The following is a 20905-nucleotide window of genomic DNA, read 5'->3' on the forward strand; positions in this document are numbered from 1 at the left end:
TTTCATTTTTCTTTTTCAGTATGTCTTTGGTTATTTGGAGCCTCTTTCCTTTCCAAATAAATTCCATAGTTATTTTTCTAGTTCATTAAAAAATGCTGTGTTGATTTTTATTGGGAGGGCATTGAATCTGTAGATCAGTTTTGGTAGGATAGACATCTTAATAATATTTAGTCTTCCTATCCATGAACATAGACTATTCTTCCATTTATTTAGGTCTTCTTTGATTTCCTTGGACAGTGTTGTGTAGTTATCTGTGCATAAGTCATTTACATCTTTAGTAAAATTTATTCCTAGGTATTTGATTTTTTTATTTACTGTTATAAATGGTACTTGTTTCTTGATTTCCTCCTCAGATTGCTCATTATTAGTGTATAGAAATGCTATTGATTTTTGTGTATTGATCTTATAATGGACAACTTTACTGAACTTTGTTGTAGACGTCTCAGGGGTTTCTATGTATAGGATCATGTCATCTGCAAAGAGTGAAATTTTGACTTCTTCCTTTCCTATTTGGATGCCTTTTATATCTGGTTCTTGCCTCAGTGCTTGAGCAAGTAATTCTAACACAATATTAAGTAGAAGAGGTGATACTGGGCATCATTGTCTTGTTCCTGAACTTAGAGGCAAAGATTTTAGGATTTCACCATTGTGAATGATGTTAGCTGTGGATTTTTCATATGTAACTGTGATCATGTTCTATTTCTATCTTTTGCAGTGTTTTTTATCAAGAAAGAGTGCTGTATTTTGTCAAATGCTTTTTCTGCATCTATAGGTATGATCATGTGATTTTTTTCCTTCAATCTGTTTATGTAGTGCATTACATTACTTGATTTTCTTATGTTGAACCATCCTCACATACCAGGATGGGACACACTTGGTCATGGTGTATAATTCATTTAATGTGTTGTTGAATATGATCAGCAAGGATTTTCACTTCTAGGTTCATTAGAGAGATTGGTCTGTAATTTTCCTTTCTTGTGGTGTCTCTGTTTGGCTTTGGTATTAGAGTAATGTTGTCATCATAAAATGAGTTAGATAATGTTCCTTCTATTTCATTTTTTTGGAAGAGTTTAAACAAGATTGGTGTTAGTTCTTTCCAGAATGTTTGGTAGAATTCACCTGTGAAGCCATATGGCCTAGGGCTCTTCTTAGTTGGGAGATTTTTAATGACAGATTCTATCTCTTTACTTGTGATTGGTTTGTTGAGATCATTAATTTCTTCTTTTGTCAATGTAGGCTGCCTATGTGTTTCTAGGAATTTGTCCATTTCTGCAAAATTGTCTTTCTTGTTGGAATATAGTTTTTCAAAGTATCCTCTTATGACAGTCTTTATCTCAATGGGGTCAGTGGTGATATACCCTTTCACAATTCTTATTTGTGTAACTGCATCTTCTCTCTTTTTTTCTTTGTTAATCTAGCTAAAGGTTTGTCAATTTTATTGATCTTCTCAAGGAACCAGCTCTTGGTTTTGTTTATTTTTTTAAGCACTTTCTTATTTTCTATTTCATTTAGTTCTGCTCTGATCTTTGTTATTTCTTTCTTCTTTCTTTGGGCTTAGTTTTTTTTTTTTTTTTTGTTTGTTTGTTTTTAGTAATTCCTCCAAATGTGCAGTTAGTTCTTCAATTTTAGTGCTTTCTTCTTTTTTTGATGTATGAATTTATAGCTATGAATTTCCCTCTCAGTGAAGCTTTGTTTTGATATGTTGTATTATCATTTTCATTAGTTTTGGGGTAGTTACTGATTTATCTTGAGATTTCCTCCTTGAGCCACTGTTTTCCTAGGAGTGTGTTGTTTAACTTCTGTATCTTCATTGCAAATCTGGGTCTCTGGCCCTTGAAGATATCCAGCTTCATTCCACTGTGGTCAGAGAAATTATTCTGTAAGATTTCAATCTTCCTAAATTCATTGAGACTTTCTTCATGACATAGCATGTGGTCTATCTTGGAGAATGATCCATGTGCACTTGAGAAGAATATATATCCTGCTGTATTTGGGTCTAATGTTCTGTATATGTCTATTATGTCCAGATCCTCTAGTATATTGTTCAAACTCATTGTTACTTTATAGATTATCTTTTGAGATGTTCCATCCAATGGTGATGGTGGTGTGTTAAAGTCCCCTACTATAATTGTAGAGGTATCTATTCCTTCCCTTCATTTCTCCAGTGTTTCCTCACATATTTGGAGGTGCCCTTGTAAGGGGCATAAATGTTTATGATTGTTCTTTCTTCTTGAAAGATTATCCCTTTTACTAATATGTAGTGTATGTCTTTGCCTCTCACAATAGTTTTGCATTTAAAGTCTATTTTGTCTGATATGAATATAGCTACTCCTGCCCTTTTTTGGTTATTGTTTGCCTGTAAGATTGTTTTCCAGCCACTCACTTTCAACTCCTTGAATCCTTGGGTTTCAGATGTGTTTCTTGTAGACAGCAATATAGATGGGTCATATTTCCTTATCCAATCTTCCAATCTGTGTATCTTAACAGGTGAGTTTAATCCATTGACATTCAGTGGTATTGCTTTCAAGGAATTACTTATATTGGCCATATTTTCTTTGGATTTCTGTTTGTCATATGTTGCTTGTTTATCTCCTTTTGTCATTTTAGTTGTTCTTACAACTCTGTTGTAAGTTGTTCTCCAACTCTGTCTCTCCCGTTTATTCCTTTCCTCCTGCAGAACTCCCTTTAATATTTCTTGAAGGGCAGGTTTCTTGTTGGCATACTCTCTTAGTTTCTGTTTATCTGTGAATATTTTGAACTCCCCATCATTTTTCAATGCTAGCTTTGCTGGATAGAGTATTCTTCTTTGGAAATTCTTTTAATTCCTTGACTCTATCATACCACTGCCTTCCTGCCTCCATGGTTTCAGATGAGAAATCAGCTCTTAATCTTATGGAGCCTCCCTTGTATGTGATGGTTCTCTTTTCTCTTGCTGTTTTTAGTATTTTCTCTTTGCCTTGTGCATTGGATAACTTGACAAGTAAATGTCTTGGGGTAGGCCTGTTGGGATTTGTGGGGAGCCGCCCGGAGCTACATGCATTTGCGGTCTCCAGCAACATGGCGGTTTTCATAACTACGCCTACTCCACCCCTGTGCTTCTGCCTTCTTCTTCCCCTTTCCCCAGTTTCCCGGGCAAAAAGTGTCCCGCCTGCACAACAAGATGTTGAAGCCATGACCAGCATTGAAGACTCACAACCTATACCAAGTGGTGTAACAGCATTTTATTGCCTTATATGGAAGAGCCGCTTCATCAGCCTATCACCCCCTGCTAATAGCCTCCCCTTAGTATATATTCTGATGCTCTACCCTCAATAAATGGAGACTTGATCAGAATCCTGTCTCGTCTCCATTTCTCTTGCCTCTTGTCCCCCAATTCCCACTCCCTCTTTCAGGTGCCAGTTCGTTTGACCTGCGGGCCAGGTCAGGGATTTATGCTGTTTGTGGTGGCTTGTGCTTCAGGACATGTACATGCATCTGTCTTAATAGGTTTGTGATATTTTCAGCCATTATTTCCTCCAACACCCCTTCTGTCCCCTTTCCCTTATCTTCTCCTTCGGGGATGCCTCTAATTCGTGAGGACATTTGCCTTGTCACTCAGGTTCTTAAGTCCCTGCTGGATTTTTTCTATCTTTTTATTGATCAATTCCACTATCTATTTGATTTCAGATGTACTGTCTTCCACATCACTAATTCTTTCCTCTGCCTCTTCAAATCTGCTGTTATTTGCTAAGAGTGTATTTTTGATTTCTTGGATTGTGGTGTTGAGCTCCATGAAATCCATCATCTTTTTGAGTATGAGTACAATTTTTTCTGTGTGTCTCCAAGTGTTTTCTTAATATGCTTAATCTCTTCCTTCACTTCATTAAATTGGTCCATGATACATGTTTTAAGAGCTTTATTTAATTTTCCAATGTTCCACTCCTCTTCCTGGTTTTTTGTTTGTTTGTTTGTTCATTGGATTGGGACATGTTTTCCTGATTTTTGGTATGGTCTGTAGTTTTTTGTTGCTGTCTGGTCATCATTTTATCTTGTTGGGTTTATTCAGTTGATTAGCTTCTTCATCTCAGGGTTTAATTAGTTTTTGTTTTTGTGTGCATGTTAAGCCTTCTCTTTGTCACTTTGTTCTTCTTATTCTATTTCCTTGTTGCTGGCTAAGTTCCCTTGAAGAAAAATATTAGGGCCAGAGAAAGCAAAAGGGGTAAGAAAAGAAAAATATAATAGTAGTATTGATAGTGAATTTTAGCAGAAGAACCACATGAGATCTAGGAGAATGAGTATTGAACTCATGTAAGTTGTGTAGAGTTATAACAGTAAAAAATAGAGCACCTATAATGAGATAGTAAACTGAATATGGGGAAGAATATAGTAAGAATAAAAGGCCAGTGTGGTCAGGAGAGAAGGAAAGAGAAAAGAAAGGACAATAATATAAAGAGTGAATAAAAATAGAAAGCAGAATAGAGGCATTAGAGATAAAAAGTCAGAACTATGAGGGGCTAAACAAAGAGAGGTGGAATGTAAGAGAAACAATAAATGATGAAGGATAGAAAGATGTAGAGGAAAGGGGATAGCATTGGTAGGCAAAATCAGTACACACAGAAAAGAGGAAATTGATGATGAGGAAGCACAGCAAATAAGAAATGTTTCCTGTAGCACCTAATACAAAAAAAGAAAAAAGAAGAAGAAAAAGGGAAAAAGAAAGGGAAAAAAGCCAGCAAGAAAAAGAGAAAGGAAAAAAAGAAAAAAAAGGGGGCCATGGGGGAATAAAGTGGAAGGAAAAACAAGAAAACAGACCAACAGCAAAGACCAGACAAGGCCTCAGACAAGGAATCCTCTTTGCAAATGAATAAACTACTTAGGAGTCTGACCTTCCCCCCTTCTCCCTTCCTCATTTTCCTCTCTCCCAGGACGGTATGAAGGCCACGTAAGGGTTCCTGTAGGAGATTCAAATGGGTTCCTGGTGAACCAACTCACCTCAGCAAATAATGTCTCTTAATTTCTTGAGACAGAGCACTCACCCCTTGCCAAGAACCCTAGCTATGCTATTGGAAGCCTGCAAAGCCTGTCCTACTGTCCCTCTCCCCTAGGTGTGTTACAGGGTGGCTAGTTAATTTTCTGACTCCACCTTCTCCCAGACCAAGTTTCCTATCCCAGGACATTTAGGTAAATCGGGCTCTCTCAGAAGATTCGCTTCTCCTCTTGCCCTAAGCTCTCCCCAAGTCAGTTGATATGCTCCTCCAACCTCAATAAAAGGGGGGACCAGAAAATTGAACCTGTACTCCTTGGACCCCTCTGCCCCTCCCACCTAAACCCTCCCACTCTCTGAGTTAGTTCAAGACCAGATTTCTGGGCCTGGAAGAATGTGTACTCAGGGTACCTAGGTCTGTGAAATGTGGGTTGTGGGGGTTCAGGGAGCATGGGCTTGGGGTTCATGCATTTGGGGAACATGGGTCCTGGGAATGCTGCTGCTTGACCAGCAGTTCTCAGGGAGCACTGCGGCCCTTAGCCTTAGGGGGGACGGTTTTACCTTCCCATGATTTCTAACTTCAGTGTTAGAAACCCGCAGTTTTACCTTGAGGAAGCACTAATTTTGTTGCAGTTTCTCCACATTGATGTCCAGATACCTCCTGCTTTGTAGGTTCCTAAAACAGCCGACTCCAGCAGGATTCCATCACCACTCAGCCAGTCCTTTACAGGAGAGATGACGATGATGTGGAGAGCTATTTGTTTTAGACACTATTTTTCACCTTGGAATAGATTTGGTACCTTTGATAAAAATCAATAGGTCATGGGTATAAGGATTTGTTTCAGAATTCTCAATTCTATACCATTGGTTTAAATGTCTGTCTTGTGTCTTATGCCAGTATCATACCATTTTGATTATTGTAGCTTTATAAGATGTATTAAAATCTTGAGCTGTGAGACCTCCAACTTTGTTATTCTTTTTCAAGAGATTTTTGGCTATTTGGAGTATATTACACCAAAATATAAATTTGATGATTGGCTTTTCCATATCTGCAAAGAAGGTTGTTGAAAATTTGACTGAGATTACATTGACTATGTAAGTTGCTTTGGGTAGATTTGACACCTTAACAATATTTAGACTTCCAATCCATAAACATGGAATATCCTTCTATTTATTTATATCTTCTTTAATTTTTTTAGCAATATTATGTAGTTTTCTAAGTACAAGTCCTTTACATCTTTGATTACATTTATTCTAAGATATTTGATACTTTTAATTGCTATTTTAAATGGAATATTTTTGGTGATTTCCTCATTAGATTGTTCATTACTATGGTATAGAAACACTTTTGATTTTTGCACATTGATCTTTTAACTGGCCACTTTGTTGAATTTATTAACTCTATTAGCTTTATTGTAGATTTTTAAGAAATTATGTAATAATTACATAGAGCAAGGGTTCTCAATTTTTTTTATTCTATTGATCCCTTTGCCAGTCAGGTGAAAACATAATAATAATCCAATATTTCAAAAATATAGGAAAGTTAAAGTTTATTTTTTAAAGACCTGTCAATGTGCAGACTGTTACGGTTTATCTTGAATGCAAACATTAACTGTGGTGTAGTATTTGACAAGGCAACATGCATATCATGTTGGATATCTAATAGCATTGATTTTTTTCAACTCAAGCCCAAAGACCCCCTGAAATCTTTCCATGGACCCCTTGGGGGTGGGTGGATCCCTGGTTAAGAACCCCTCTTCTAGAGAGTAGTGCTAGCCTGCCTGCCAGTAAAGAAAAGAAAAAATATAAGAACCTTCAGTTCAAAGTACACTGGTACCAAGGATGTTTGTTAAGGCAACCAGCTTTATGTTCATTAGTACAGAAGCTATTTATTCCTAAAGTCTGTGTCCAGCTAGTGATATGACAGAAATTTCCTTGAGTGCCTGTAGCTAACAAAAACAAGCAAATAAACTCAAAAACACCTTTCACAAATGGCTTTATGTTGTCTGTTCAGAGTATTGCCTTCCTATCCGGCGAATCAGTCTGAAGAAGTATAGGGTCCTTTCTGACTTTTCTTAGATTATATCTTGTTCTGGGCTTTTCTTTCTCCTTAGTAGCCTTAAGAGCTCCTTAGGAATTGGAATATCTCCTCTATCTCCTATGAAAAAGACTTTCTCCCTTTTCTGGGAGTTCCATTGTAAGTCCTAAAATTGATAACCCTTTGTCCCAGAGCACTACTATTTGTTTCTTCCATTGTTTTAGCTGTCTGCAAGCAGCTTCTGCCAGTAGGTCAAATCCTCAGAAGGTGTGACAGGGAAAGTGTCCTGCTCCATAAAAGATGGCGCTAACCTACAGGCAGTACAATATCTATATAGGGATTACTTTACTCCTTCCAGAACAGGGTCAGGGATCCACAGCAGGGGCTCAAACTGGCTAGGATAGGTGGTAAGGCGCCACCAAGGGTATGAGGAGTTTCTACCATTTTAAAGCTACATTGTCTTGATTTGGCACTCACCCAGTTATTGCAACCCTTTAACTATCTTCTGGAGTTTTGAGGATGAAGGCTTTGCCAGTTTTGGCTGTTTGTTCAAAGAATCAATGGGAAGATGGCAACCTGGAGCATCTTATATTGCCATTTTGGCTGATCAGAAGCCCTGTTTTTTAGGACATTTATAAGTAGTTGGTTTCATCATTCTGCTAAAATAATAGTCTTATTAGAAATATCTTTTATATATTATTCGTTTAGCCAATCTTGAAACATTGAACGTCAACAAAAAATCACCCTTTATCTTGAATTAATCTTTATAATGATGAATTATCTATAATTGCTGTTCTTCTACAAAGTACTTATGTTCTAGAAAACTTTTTAATGAGTCAGGGAGAAATTATCTTATTGACTTTTAAATAATTCTTCCTTCTGAATAAGACACCATAGGTCTAAGATACCAATAATGGCAATTGTTCATTCTCAATATCCCTTTACCCAACCCTTGCCTTTCTGAGTAAGAAGAATAGAAAATTAAGCATTCAAATTCCTTCTCTCCTACAGCTTACAGGGGTGGATGGGTGCCATGCAACAAAACTCTGGCCAGTGAGATGGAAGCTAAAATAAGTCCCTGTTTCAAGAGAAGATACCTGCTTTCATTTATCTCCTACATACTTCTTCCTGCCTGAAATGCAGATTTGTTTAGGTATCTTCCATATCAAAACAAAGGCAACATACAAAAGAAGGAAGAGAAGAAAGGAATAAGCCTACTTTATTGATGAATATTTTGAACATTACCTGATCTACCTAGCTCTGGTCTTCTCATTACATGAGAAAATAAACCCCTTACTTGTTAAGCCACTTTTTGTCAGGTATTCTGTTACTCGTGGATCCAAATGCAATTCCAAATAGTGAGTTAACCCTTCCCTGATATATCTACATATCTATATTAAGGGATTCTACAATTATAATCATTATTTTTTAAATTAGATGTTCCTCTCCATTTCACATAAGGAAGTGATGCAGCATTTCTAGGTACATGTGAGACTGTACTGGAAGGGGAATGAATATTGTGATTGTGGCACTAGGAAAGCATTTCATTTATAAAATCTGACTCCAAATTCAATAATTTCTTTGGCTGTAATACTTCACAAGTAATGAAAATATATAAAAGAAATAATGGAGAAATTGTCTTGTTCTATTTTCTCACCTTAAGGAGAGAGATACATCTAATTTAAACAATAGTGGGCATAATTTTATAGTTCCTTTACTACTATACACATGCAAAAGAATCACCTTTTTTGCCATTTAAGTTTTGTTATTAGTCTGAAACAAAGAAGACAGTAGTTGTGATGAGATAGAAGTAAAATGAAAATATGTCTTTTCTAGTCTAGTAGTTTGTGGAAAGAGAGGGAAAGGGAAAATATGGAAGTAAGATGTAACTGACCCTTTTTCCACTCTCAAGTTTTCAACCTGAAAGAAGGAAACGTATTCGATAAGTGAGGTTTGATAAAGGAAACTTACACAAAAGCTGAGGACTCAGGTGGCTTTTCATGTGACCATTTTGAAATCTGGGGAAACTTTCAAGCTTTTTCTGGCATGTTTCAAACTAAGGCTTTCCTTTCTCATCTGACCTTATAACTTAATGACTTTCTGCAAAAGCATCCTCCCTGAATATGCAGCAGGCCTCGACACAGATGGCCACGATTGCCTACTTTGAAGTTGGGCATTCCTCTCAAAGGAGGTTGAGACCAGGTACATTTAGGGAGAAAAAAAGTAGATTATTAGTTGCTTAGGAATGGGGTGGCAGGGGTGGGGGCTGGGGAGTGGTAGAGGATGGGGAAGTGACAGCCAATGGGAACAAGTTTTATTTGGGGTGAAAATGTTCTAAAACTAGTGGGTAGCAATGGTTGCAAAACTCTGTAAATATAAAACAAATACTAAACCATATACTTTAAATGGGTGAAAATTGTTTTAAACTGTTAGTAGATACTGGGTCTACAGCACTGATTTTCAAATGGAGGCAATTTTGCCTCCCAAAGGCATTTGGAAATGTCTGGACCCATTATTTGTTATTTAAACAAAGAATTTTCTATTCCAAAATCTCAACAGCAATGTAGAGAAACCAGCTCTTGTTACCTCTCCTGCTATCCCACATCTGCTTCTTTGCTTTTTTACAGAGTCATGGAACTGTGGTCTCATAATAACTTGATGTTAGTCTGGACATAGGAATTAGTCAAGAGCTTCTGGTACAGAACTCAGATTCTTAAATATTCAAATACTCTGCATGTTTCACCACTGTAGGCAAGTCCCCTTTAACTAATGCTACAGCTGAAATATGAAGAACATATGTAGGTTTTTGGGTTTTCTGTTTTGTTTTGTTTTTAATTTTAATTCTAACCTAGCATTACTCCTAAACTTCTAATACTAAGACTTTTGGATTAAAAAGTGTATATGAGGCTCTCAGGAGGTAACACTTAGGAACCCTGCAGCTCTAGCTCTAGTTGAAATTTCAAGCACACAGTCTCATAAGCATAGACGTTAGTATCAAGGGCTCATTATCGGACCATCCTTCTTCACTGATCTTTGCCCTTACATTTGGGGGATTGTTGCTGTTCCATTGGGGTGTGAGACAAAGTTCCCCAGAATGGGAACCCAGCACTCCCTTAGTTGTCATGTGAAACTCTGCCCACTATGTCAATACCCACCAAAAATGTGGCCACTCTCTAAGCCAATCAGCATATAAATGCATTACCTTACCCCCAGTGTGGGACATGACTCCCGGGGTTGAGCCTCCCTGGCACCAAGAAATTACTACCAAGCACCAGCTGGTGATGCAACTAGAAAAATACCTTGAATAAAAAGGGGAAATGATAAAGACAAATGAATTCATATGGCTAAGAGACTTCAAAATGAGTCAGGAGGTCATCAGAGGGGTTGCGCTTATGCATGTCTCAGCAGGATCTCAGACAGCCAAAGTAGATACAACCCCAGGTAGTGGTGCTCCTGAGGGCTACAGAGACACCCAGGTCCTATGGTCATGGCAGATGGTTCTGGAGTCCAGTGCCTTGTCAGTGGGCCCTAATTTGGAATTTGTGCTCCTGAGTGTGATGGAGTTGGATGCAGATGTGACCTTTCAACACATGCCTCTTCTATCACTTTTACTGAAACTGTAGTTGGTACTAATATGGGAGGAGTGGGGTGGGGAGTGGGGTGTATGGGAACCTCTTATATTTTTTAATGTAACATATTATGTGATTTTGTATCTTTAAAAAAAGATAATGAAAGATTAAAAAGTATATAAGTACATAATTTTATTCTAAGTCAAGTAAACATGTAGTCTAATAAAATAGGAACAATTCACTTAGGTAATGCTTAGTCTGAGTAGGAAATAAACGTTCATTCTTTGGGGTTGATCATCCTTCAAACCTGTTTCTTGCTATATAGGGAGAACAGTATGCCTTACCAGAATCACTCAATGTAATCTGTAGACCCAGTGTAGTTTCACAAATATTTGACTTTGGTCCATGATGAGGTAAGTAGAGAAATTGACAGTAAGTGCTTAGAAACTTTCACAGCAATTATAAAATAATTTTATATCTATTAATCTGATTTTTAAAAAAGTGTCCTTGAATTTTATACATCTTTTGTAACTTCAAATTTCTAGTAATACTAATTTATTGAAATATCAGTCCACAATGATTTGGAAGGTAGAAAAACAGAAACAACAAAAACAAAAAAAAACTAGTCCTTCCCTGCAGTATCTCATGATAGAGAGGATTTGAGGTTCTTGGGATTTGACATTCTCTGACTCCTCTGAATTGTGAAGAAAAGTTCCTTTATGTCTTTGCTGTGGAGTAGACTATGTAATTTGAAGATGTAGTTCATTTGGTGAAAATGTGGCAGGTCTTCTCCCCTAAAGATGCTCCTGGAAAGCTTAGCTACCTCTCCTTTGCTGATTTAGTTTCTCCTCAGCTTTCATTGGATGCAGTAACTGTGTCCCTACCTCTTCCAGGGGGGTCCTCTGGTCTGTTTATTACTCCCAGCTTGCACTGTGGGGTGGGATCCTCTCACTCTACCAAGGGGAGTCCCACACCAGGATATCTAGTTCTTTGCTCAGTCCCACAGGAAATATAGCACCATGACCTCCACTTCCTATTCCAATTTACTTTGATGTGGCTTTGCCCTACACTGGCAGATGTCAGTCTATGAGGAGAACGTCCTCCTAGAGTGTTCCAAACCAGCACTCACACATCGTAAACATCTACCTGCCAAAGTCCAGAGACTCAAACCCTGCGGCACCGTTTTTCATCACTTTTATCATGAACTCCCATTCTCTCATTTTGCTCCTGACAATTCTAATGATTGCAAATAGGCAGGGTTTTATTTAAATGTTTATTTTCTTTATGTCATGTTCAATTTCCTGACACCAAACTCATAGCTAAGGCAAATTGACAAGAAAAATTATTATTGTCCACTTCTTTGGAGAACATCTTAATCATAATCCTCTATGGTTAGCTTGTGATATGCATATGAAATCTAAAGGAATTTGAAAAATATATTTTTTCTCTCATGAACACTGGATTTTAAGTTTATTACTGCTTGTTTTTGCATGTCAGAAGCAGAATAGTAATTTTTACCTCCTTTCTATAGTAAATGCTAATGTTACCCCAGACAAAGAAAAATATGTGGTCTTGCCAAAATAAAGGCCATATAAACAGAAAAGCATGGGGATGTACAATAATACAGGTCAAAATATTTCTCCTTTCATAAAACTGGATTAGGAATCAGAAGACCTGGTTTACAATTTATGCTGTCATTATTTTTTAGAAAATATATATAACTTCCCTGAATCTCTAATTCCTCACATATAACACAGAACTAATTTTATTTGCTGCCTTGCCTCCACTGCAACATATGGGGAAGTCATGTGGCTAATGTATTTGAAAGCACTTTGAAAACTGTGAAAATGTTTGTAACTATAAACATATATTAGCTTTATCATACTTTCAAAATTTCTTAAGCTTGGAGTCAATGAAGATCTGCTAAGAGCAATAGAAAGGAATTGTTAAAGCAGGTTGAAGTTGAATATAATTAACACAGTGTAGATGTATATTGGATATATTTAAATTGCTCATAATCTCCATCATTACCAAACCCATTTCTATAAAAATTATTTGATAAGGAATAAAAGCCATCTTAGAAATAAAAATTTGCTAAACATTTTCATTCGTACTGTATAATAAAAGGAAATATAGTGTGCATTCTATGCAAATAAAGTTTTAAAACAAGACCCCTGCCCTCTCACTCATAAACACTTCCCAAATAGGAACTCTGAGCTTCCATTGTTCTAACCTAGATTCAGCAATTATTATACCCTTATACCTGCTCTGGAACCCTGACAGGTGAAAAGTGACATTGATATTACTGAACGCACTGCTGTTGGTTACTACAAACAAGCAGACTAAGCAAAAGTTAAACTTGGGAGGGGAAGAATATAAACTCTTCCTTACAAGGAGAAAAATAAAATAGTAGTAAGTGATTGTGTCTTTTTTGTGAAAGAAGAGAATATTGGCTGACATATTATCAAAGGTATTCCTAAGTCTATATAAGCCTGGGTATATAGGCAAGGGACAAAAATATTAAGTGCAGTGATTCATAAGGTGTTCCAGGAAGTACTTTCCTTGCCTCTTGACTCTTAGAGCCCTGCCTGCCATGGGGCTGCTCCAGACTTAGTTGATACATTAGTCTGTCCTCATCCCCCTTGGCTGCCAAGACAGGCTTCAACAAACTTTTCTGTAAAGGCCAAATGCTAATTGTTTTAGACTTTGAGGGCCATAAGGACTAAACTCTGCCCTTGTAGCACAAAATCCAGCATAGACAATACATAAACCAATGAGCAGGTCTGGACTCTAATAAACCTTTATTTATGAAAACAGACAGATTGTCTTATTTGGCCTGTGGGCTATAGTTTGCTGACACTTGGTTTAAGGCATCCAACTCTTGAAGATGCCATTTACCTGAGAGCAATGCTTGATTTATTTCCACTCTTGTTGAGGTTATAACAGCATGCCCATGTCCCTACTGCCCCTTTTCCAGGATTCTGTTTCTGGAACTGGAGTTTTTTACATGAACTTTGGAGAATTCACTAGAGCAGGCATTTCCATTTTTTATCCCATTTTCACTTGGTCTTTCTCCTTCTGTCCTGATCACCCATAGATTGAAAACCCACTCAAATGATAAAACTCTCCAAGACTTCAGAGTCTATAATAAATCATTTCTTGGATTGTAGTATTCTTGTTTTTCTTCTCATTACCTTTTTACACCAAGAAAAAAATAAAGTCCCCATCCTCCTTCCCTTCTTCCTATCAGTGATAGGACAGGCACTAACACCAATCTCCTCTACAACACTCCTACTATGCTTGCTTCCAGTGTAGCATCTTGTCCAGAGATCATTTGGCAGATTCTGTGTCTAAGATTTTGCTGGGTAGTATCACTCCTTCAGTTTTGTTGGAGCTGTACAGGATCCGCATGAGAAGGATCTAGTCTTAGAGATCTAGGTTGAAATTCCTGCATCCATTCCTCACAGAAGCTCAGGCAGAGGATCAAGGTACACAATGAACTCAGAAAAATTGTCAAGGGTCTTGCTTATGTTTCTTCTTTCCATTAACTATAAGGTTGTGGAAATTTCAATCCCTGAAAAGACCATATGCATCTTCCATAGAGCTGAGCTATTAATTTATTTATACTCATTTGCTCATGGGGAAGAATATTAGGCCCAGAGCTCTGAAAGAAAATGAAGCCTCACCTGTCCTTACAAAAAAGCCTTGAAAAAAGTTAGACTTCTCTAGGTTTCAAAATTGTCTCGAATCTCTAATTTAAGCATTCCAACACAAGGGTACTTTGCTATCTAGAGAGAGAAAGACGAATTTATTAAGAACACATGATAATGTATGTTGCATTCTCAAATGCACCCTGGAAAACTCATTAAATATCCTCCAGGCTTCTTTAATTATCCCAGTGGCCTAACAGCAGTTCCTTGTAACATCATAATAAAAAAGATATTTTTAACTGGCAAATGTTCAAGCTTTCATCAAATTATTTGGAGGTAAGAATTCCATTTCTTGCTAAATAAAAAGATTTCATGTACAGAAGATTCAACATAAGGTAGCAAAAAGCTTTGATTATTATATTTCAGAGCCTGGGAGTCAAATGTAAAAGCTAAAAGAAAATTCTGTTCCTCTGTGGGAGAACACTCCACAGAACAAAGACCTTTTACTACCCAGGACTTTTCTGAGTTTTAGATGTTGATTTTCCTCACTTTTCTTTTCAAGATCAGAATGTCTCTATTAGTGCCTTTTAGACAGGAATATCATGCAGAGAGTTGAAAGGGCACCACAGACTGGAAAACATGGCTTATTGTATAGATTACATGCATTGCAATTTATTTAATTATGAACTTATTCCATTTCACATGTACTTTGCATTGGCTAACAGCCTCTATTAAAGGTCTGAAAACTGAATTACAAAAGCTAAAATAAGAGTTAATCGTTTGCTTAAAGACCCTGAATTATTGAGCTTTCATCTCTAAATGAGAAGGAGAAAAAAGACAATAAAGAGCAACATATAATTCTATATGCTACAAATGTATATAATATGTGTTTATATATTGGCATATATATAATTATATACATTTACACAAATATATATACATAGGTATAGCTATGTGTTTACAAGGATATATGCATATAGATATACACAGATGAAGCTTTTTGCTGATTTTGTACATTCCATGATTTTAACACTTAAAATATTCTAGTTTAATTAGAACTGAAGTGTTAGCTATAAATCATATGCAAAGAAAAATAGTAATGCTTTATGGAAGTTTAACAGTCCTGAATGTAAGTGGCAATTCCAGTTATGGGCACTGATATATTTAATTATTTATGATTAACTTATTGTATTTAAACATAAATAGAATATGATAAAACTCTTCTAAATTCACTCTACTTTCCCTGGATTTGGATTAGGAGGGGTGCCATTATGAGGCCTCTGCATTAATATATAAAGGTAACTAATAAAGATTGCAGCCAAATACAATAAAGTTTGAGCAGATTTAATTGCATCAAAACCATCTCTCATAAGAAGCATCAAAAATTTCTGTGAATCATAAACCACAAGAAACCTCCATTGTCCATATCAGTCCCTCTAGGAATTTTGTGTTGAATGAAATATGGCAGAGTATCCCTATAATAATCAGGGTTTTCTAGGAAACAGAATTGACAGGAGATATCTGTAAATAGTATAAGAATTTATAAAATTCTTTTACATGACCTTGGGGATGCACAAGTCCAAATTCCGCAGGCAAGCTGTAAACAAGGGACTCTGATAAAAGTCCTTGATGACTTCCCAGGAGAAGTTGGCTGTCTGAAGTCAAGCCGGAAATTTTTCTCTATATGCTGAAATCACTTCCCTTTTTAAGGCATTCAACTGATAGGATAAAACATCATTCATAGCTGAAGGCAATCTCCTTGATTGATTGTGGATGTAATCAGCCATCTATGCAGTAAACTCACTGATGACTAAGGCCCATAAATGCCTTTGTATTACAATTAGCCCAGTGCTTGCTTGAACAAACACCTGGGCCTGGGCACAATACCTGACCCAACTGACACATTAGCTAAACCATCACAATCCGTAATGATTCCCATTTAAATGTAAGTAGCTGACACTGGTGTCAGTGTATGTGATATGGTGGGGAGGGGTGTGGGGTGTTGCTGTATGTTTGGTGAAACAAATGTAATCACAGAAAGACTTATTGTTTTTGGTCATGTGTAGCATGACAGACCTGAGAAAGAAACCGAGAGCAAGGACACACCAAAATGTTCAACCACATCTGCTCCCAAATAATGGAAATTAAATCTGTGGAACTTACTGAAAAAGACACCTGCAACAACACTGAAAGGCATTGAAAAATTCGAGACATAAAATGTGACTTAAAAAATTGGCTAGTTGGGAAGTGGATGTGGCTCAAGTGATTGAGCTCCCACCTACCGCATGGGAAGTCCTAGGTTTGGTACCTAGTGCCTCCTGGAGAAGATGAGCAAAACAGCAACCTGGCACAATGGGCAGGTGTGGCAAGCTGACAAAGTAAGGTGACACAACAAGGAGATAAAAGAAGAAAGACAATGCAAAGCAGAGAGCAAGCAATTGAGCGCCCCTCTCCCATATGGGAGGCCCCAGGTTCAGTTCCTGATGCCTTTAGGAAGAGAAGAAGAGCAGACACAGAGAGCAAACACACAGTGAATGGACACAGAGAACAGACAGTGAATGCAAATAATGAGGAGGGGGTTGAGTAAATGAAAAATAAATGTTTAAGAAAAAGTAGGCTAGTTAGTCCTGGGGATGAGGGGTCCATGCCATCTTTTCACAAGAAGGAATAAGCATTTCTTCCATTTGCAGTACTTGGTGATATTGGGAAGAGAAAACACCTGATTTCCTCTCTTTGGTTATAAAAACAGAAACCTTTTAGAAGAAAGGGTGCCTGTTAGAGCTCAGAGCACCTGCTGTTGGAATAAGCAAAAGGAAAGTGCCCACTCAAGTGTGAATCCTTCCTACAGAACCAAGAGGCAAACTTGGGTCCCAACCATGATCCAACTGCAGTGAAAGGAAAGTTGTGTTTAATGTGCATAAAAAAACAAACAAACAATTTTTTGTGACCATTGGATGCAAGAGATAAATTATTATGGTGCTTTAAAACATAAACTCTGGACCTCATATGCTTGAGTTGCCATGAATCCTCAGACAAATAATTTGGCATTTCTAATCATTGGATCCCATGTTTGTAAAATGGGTATACCAATAGCAGGTAAATCATAGGGATGTTGAGAAAATAATATAAGGACTGCATGAAAAATTTTTAGCATGTTTGGCTTAAAGTAAGCACTTTTTAAAAGGTAGCTATTGTTATAATTAGCGCTGTTTGCAGAAAACTACAAATAGGTAGGCATTTAATATCATCAATGCTTCAATGTAAGTAGAAATTTAGATAACAATGAAGGATTCCATATTTAATCTCTTAATTCACAACCCAAGAAAATAAAGTTACTATTTCTAATGTTTTCGCACCTTGAATACTTTCCTTATTAATAATAGAATAGATCCGATAAGAAATAGTTTCCAAGTTTAACAAAAAGGCAGTGATAGATGGAAATTAAAAGTAATGTTTCCCCTATTTTTATCAATCAAAATATCTTAGTATATTAATTTATTGAATGTAATTTCTGGCACATGCAAACATATAGGCCATCATCTTCTCTGCCATTTTTTAAATCTAATTTGCTTTACTTAAAATTGTAGCTTTAGATTCCATTGACAATTACCCTATTATTATAATTTATGTTCATCTTTAATATTTTTAAACATCTCCAAATTAATATTTCTTAATAAAAATTATTTTATGTTTTCCTGAACATTCTCAGTTACTACAAAACAAACTTATATATTTTTTTGCTACCTGTTCATTAAATCTGTCACCTCCATTAATGATAATTTCTGTGAGTTTTACTTGGGATTCCACTTGTGATTTCACTTGTAATAAAAATCTCATAAAAAGTATTTTTATGTACTTGAGTAAGTCTTGTACTGAGGCAAAGCACCATGGCTTTCCTTACAGGGTTTTTGCTTGTATGTTTTCTTATCCCTGTTGCCTTTATAACGCTGTGGCCTATTTGGATTTTGGAGACATGCTGACAAAGACTGAGTAAAACAGGTATTTTATTTTCTACAGTGGGGTAAAAAGTGCTCACTGTTCTCATATTTCCAATGATTTCCATGTTGTTCTTCATCCCATTATCTAGGAAACAGGGACTAACATTCCCAACATAGCCCATAGTTTCTATGTGTAAAGTCTGAAAACAGGTTGTAAAAAACTTCAAGAAGGCTCTCATTGGTCGATTTCAAATGTAAATTTTTTTTTTAAATCTTAGATGAGATTTCATTTTTTGTGCATCTTTAGATCTTTGCATCTGGAATAAATACTATGACCAATATATCCCAGGACAGTTTTGATTTCTAATATTCTTACCCCTTTCCTCATAATTGCTCACTTATTTTCCAGTCTAAACACTGTCTCCATTGATGTAATTGTGACTGAGACCACATATTTTCTTTCTCAACACCTTGCTAGGTGACTTTTTGTGTCTATACCACTAAAGAAATATATTATCAAACTCTTTCCAGGTTAGATACTCTCTACAATGTAGAACTTTATCTGTGTTTCTTTCATTTATGCTGAGCCTATCATAGAAATGGAAGTAAGTGGATAGGCAAATTTCTCTCCTTTTATTTTCCCCAAAACTGACAGGAAGAAAGACGGAAAAAATTCTAGGGATTCGTGTTTTTCTTCTCTACTGTGAAGTAGAGAGGAAAATAGATATTAGGAAGCCAAACAGCTTATTACCTGGAGGCACCAAGAATGGGTTCTTGAGACTTAACAGCTTTGCATTCCTTATGTTATCTTAGCACTTGAGAAGTTACAACTGGAGCAAATACATTCTGCTCTGCTTCTAAGGAATATTCTCCCAAACCCTTCTGTTATCTAGTTTACTTTCCCTCCATTGGTGAGCTGAAAAGAATGAATAGGTGGGGGCAAACCAGAAGAGGTTACTCAACTTTGGGGCATAACCTTCCCTACTTGGGTTCCAATTCCCAGGCACTGAGTTAGTTCCAGACAATCATCTGAGGGTTGCAGGATTTTTCTTTTACTTTTTTATATCCTAAAATGCTGAGAGCTCTGACTATATGACATCTAGCTGTCAAGTGTAACAAAGGCAGGAAATATTTGACATGTGAAGAAAGAGCTGCTATATTACAGGTCTACAACGAAGTAGATGAAACAGTAATCAAATAACAAGTGTCATATAAGATTAAATGGGACACACACACCTCTCCTAACAGGACCTTAGCTTACTGCTATCTGTGGACTCATAAAAGGTGAATCAGAAAGATAGAGAAAAACTACAGTTCAAACAGAATTGCATTGCCTCCAGAAAAAAAATTAACTAAATTCCAAGGAACCAGGAGCTGTGTTAGCAAAATATAATTACTAATAATTGCTCTCATTCAGCATTATTTATTTTTATCAAGTAAAGCCTAGTTACTGTGGCCTCCTATTGCAACCTCTACCAGTGATTTATTTGACACAGAGTCATTTTAACAGAGTCAAGTGTGGTGTGTTCCCTTCCCTGTCAGAGGCAGTCAGCTTTCATCCATGTCAAGGTATACATTGTCCACTTCAGTAAAATGAAAGTGTATTCATTCATACATATTCACTGTGGTATACTCCATCATACTCTATTATGCCAACACTTTACTTAATCATTGTCAGCCAGTTCCACCCATTTTTGCTCTTGTGCTTATTGCCTCCATACTCACAAACAGAGCTGATATAAAGGTTGCATTAGTGCATTAATGATGGTCAATTCTTTCTTGGGTGGCACAGATGGCCAAATCATTTTTATTCAGGAGTAAGCCTCAAATTTTAGATTTTTAACAGAGAAAGAATCTTCAATCTTAAAAGGACCTTCAAATTACTTCTTATATCTTCATTAATTTGTTTTTTACTGTAGTACATTCATTGCAATTGATGAACAAATTCTGGAGCATTGTCACTAAGCATGAATTATAGTTTACATTGTAGTTTACACTCTCTTCCACTTACTTCTATAGGTTATAGGATATAACAGATATAGGCCATTGCAATATCATTCAGATCAATTCCTAGTCCTGAAAATGCCCCCATATTATACCTCTTTTTCACTCTCCCTGACTTCAGCATCTTCAGTGGTCACTGTCTCCACATCAATGATATAATTTCTTCCCTTGCTAGAATCACAATAAGTCTATAGTAGAATACTAGTAAGTCCATTCTAGTCCATATTTTATTCCCCAATCCTGAGGATTCTGGGGATGGTGATGCCCCTTCCACCTCTAATGGAGAGGGGACTTCGATCCCATATGGCTGCTTGCAGTTGTAGACTCTCTTGGTTCCCTGATGTGCTGTCCTTGTTAGTTGTACTGGATGAGTCCGATGAACTGGAGAGTAGGTGTTGCAGCTCCACTGAGACTCAGGTCCCAGCTGGCACATGAACAGCCCAGAGGTTCAAGTCTCTTGGGCATATACCTACCAACTCCAGCACCAACTCTAGTTTCAAGTAAAAGGGAAAGAAGAGGTACATATAGAGAAGTCACATCTGAGTCCAACTCTGTCACATTCAGGAGCACAAATTCCAAAGTAGGGCCCACTGGCAAAGCACCAAACTCCAGAGCCATCTGCCATGACCATAGAATGTGGATGTCTCCAGAACCCTCAGTAGCCCCACTATTTGGGGTACTATCTACTTTTGCTATCTATGGGATCCTGCTGAGACATGAATAAGCGTTACCTCTCAGATGAC

The sequence above is a fragment of the Dasypus novemcinctus genome, chromosome 5 (assembly GCF_030445035.2).
Source record: "Dasypus novemcinctus isolate mDasNov1 chromosome 5, mDasNov1.1.hap2, whole genome shotgun sequence".
In the NCBI taxonomy this organism is placed as follows: Eukaryota; Metazoa; Chordata; class Mammalia; order Cingulata; family Dasypodidae; genus Dasypus; species Dasypus novemcinctus.